The 2785-nt window shown below is 39.4% G+C and overlaps 1 pseudogene; it reads right to left on the bottom strand.

The window, feature by feature from the left end:
- Positions 1–1926, bottom strand: LOC139034155 (olfactory receptor 52B4-like; annotated as a pseudogene).
- Positions 1927–2785: the final 859 nt, after the last annotated feature.

The raw sequence follows: 2785 nt of genomic DNA, 5'->3' as shown, positions 1-2785 counted from the left end.
CTAGTCCTGGATCTGTTTTGTTTTGATCTAATAAATAATGGGATTCATCATAGGAGGAGCCAGAATTCAGATACTGGCCGGTAAGACAAGGACATGAGGTAAGACATTGTGTCTAAATCAATGAGTGAACACTGAAAAGAACCCAGGTCCATAAAAGAGGATGATGACACCGATGTGGGAGCACATATGTATTGAGAGCTTTGTGATGAGCTTCTCAAGAAAGGATGCAGAAGACAGCATGAAGAATAAACATATGATACAAATATTAGCACAACATCTAAGGTCACTGTTGACATTAGGACAAAAAAATCATGCCAGAAGTTTACTCATATGTCATCACAGGAAAATTTGGCCAAACCAATGTGTTCACAAACACTGGTTGAAAGAATGTTATTTCTGTAAAAAGTCAGTCTTTTGAGAAGAAATATTAATGGTAAAATAGAACATAAATTCTCAAAAAGTTAGTTACACCAATTTTCCCCTATCAGTGTATGTGTAAAAATAGTGGTGTATCTCAGGGGGTAGCATATGGCAATGTAGCAGTCAAATGCCATCACTGGCAAGATCCCTGACTCAGAGATAAAGGTGGAATGCATGGCAAAGAGCTGAGTGATTCAGCAATCCAGGGAAATCTCCTTAGCATTGAACCAGAAGATGACCAAGGCCTGAGGTATTATGCGTGTGGAGAGGACAGGTCTGCTCCGGATTGCATGCAGAGGAAGAGGTACTTGGGTTCATGAAGGCTGTGCTTTGTGAGGATAATGAAGATAAGTAGACTGTTCCCAAGCAGGGCAATGACATATGAAATGAATAAGGGGATGAAGATCCACATGTGCTGGTCATCAAGGCCAGGGATGCCCACAAAGTAGAAGACTGTGTTGCCTTTAACCAGTGTGGTTAAAGGCAGCCGTACCTAGAGCAGGTGACTGGGACCTCACCCCTTATTAACATACACAATAAAGTAATTAGCCTCCAATTAAAATAAATTAAAAAAGTCAGAATGTACTCAATATAGGCTGGGAAGAAAAGACATTATCTGTTTTTAAAAAGATGTGTTAACATCTTGCAGCTAAAATGAATATAGCTAGCTGAAATAATATGTTAAGATAGCAGTGGTACCAAAAAAGTAATACTCTGGGAAGTGGATGGAATGGGTAATTCTGCCTATTTGGCTATGGAATGTCATTGGATGGAGGTCAGTTAGGTGGAGAATGGGATTGAGTCATTTGGGAGTTTAAGGATAAACTATTGTCATACAAATATTTAATGTATTTAAAACAGTTTCAGCCCTGTATGGTTGTGTGATCACACGTATGAAAGTGAAAGTGAAAGTCGCTCAGTTGTGTGTGACTCTGAGATCTCATGGACTATATAGTCCATGAAACTCTCCAGTTCAGAATACTGGAGTGGGTAGCCTTTCCCTTCTCCAGGGGATCTTCCCAACCCAGGGATCGAACCCAGGTCTCCCACATTGCAGGCAGATTCTTTACCAGCTGAGCCACAAGGGAAGTCCACACAGAATACTGGAGTGGGTAGCCTATCCCTTCTCCAGCAGATCTTCCCAACCCAGGAATTGAACTGGGGTCTCCTGCATTGCAGGCAGATTCTTTACCAACTGAGCTATGAGGGAAGCCCAATCACAAATATATGCAATGATAAAAAGATAGAAGCAAAAGTATTTTTGGCTCTGATTGGAAGTTAAGGAGCTTGGATTCTATCCTAGGGGGAGTTAGTCAAACACTATGAGCTTTTAAATTGGAGAATGCTAGATACCACTCTGCTTAACACCAGACCTAGGTCTTAATATTCTCAAATGTCTACTTCAGACCCCATTATCTTTTAGTCTAGATGGGGTACTTTTCTTCCCCCCTTAAAAGTTTATACCATATAAATAAATAACTTACCTGCTTCAAATGGAGTCTTCATAGAATAGAATCTGACCCACTTCAGTATTCTTGCTTGGAGAATCCCATGGATAGATGGGATTGGTAGGCTACAGTCCATGAGGTCGCAAAGAGTTGGACATGACAGGGTCTGTGCACATTCTGTTCTAAATAAGAGGCTTCTTGTTTTTTCTTTGTTTTTAGTGTTATTATGGACTCATGCATTCTTTTCCATTCAGTAACTTGTGTAAACCGGGGCTGCAATATTCATTTTGCTACTCAAATTGTTCTAGGTTTGGCTAATGAGAGCCACATCAAACTGGTGATTGCAACATTTGCCACTTCATTATTTTTTTCTCTTTTTGAGAACTTCCTTATATTTTTGCCCAAGATGTTCCAGAATCATGTTGTAATTTTCCACCTCACCCTTGGAATAAATTATTTTCTCAAGATCACTCTCTCTGTTTTTTTGATCTGTGCTGCGAGGCTTGTGGGATACCAGTTTCCTGACCAGGGATTGAACCCATGCCCTCTGCAGTGGAAACACAGAGTCCTAACCAGCTGGACCTTTAGGGAATTCCTCTTTCTTTCTCTGATCTCTTAAATATTTTAATGGTGAATAAGTAGTTAAAAAACAAGTGTGAGCACTAAGTATGTCTGTCACTATTTTGATGTCATTGACTCTTTCTTTTATCAGAGTATAAGAAAACAAAAGCTCTTTTGTTTTCTCTCCCTGAATCATGAGTTCATACTGACAGGTCTAATTACTGTGCAAAATCACAGGGTTGGCATTTGGCAAAATTCAAGTTCCACTCATAATAAAAATTCTCAGCAACTACAAATAGAAGAGAAATTCCTAAACTTAATTAATAGCATGCACATGAAATCAACCAATAACATAT

Source organism: Odocoileus virginianus, unplaced genomic scaffold (assembly GCF_023699985.2).
Source record: "Odocoileus virginianus isolate 20LAN1187 ecotype Illinois unplaced genomic scaffold, Ovbor_1.2 Unplaced_Contig_30, whole genome shotgun sequence".
In the NCBI taxonomy this organism is placed as follows: Eukaryota; Metazoa; Chordata; class Mammalia; order Artiodactyla; family Cervidae; genus Odocoileus; species Odocoileus virginianus.
Note: the sequence above shows the minus strand (reverse complement) of the source record. Positions and strands in the feature narration are given on the sequence as shown.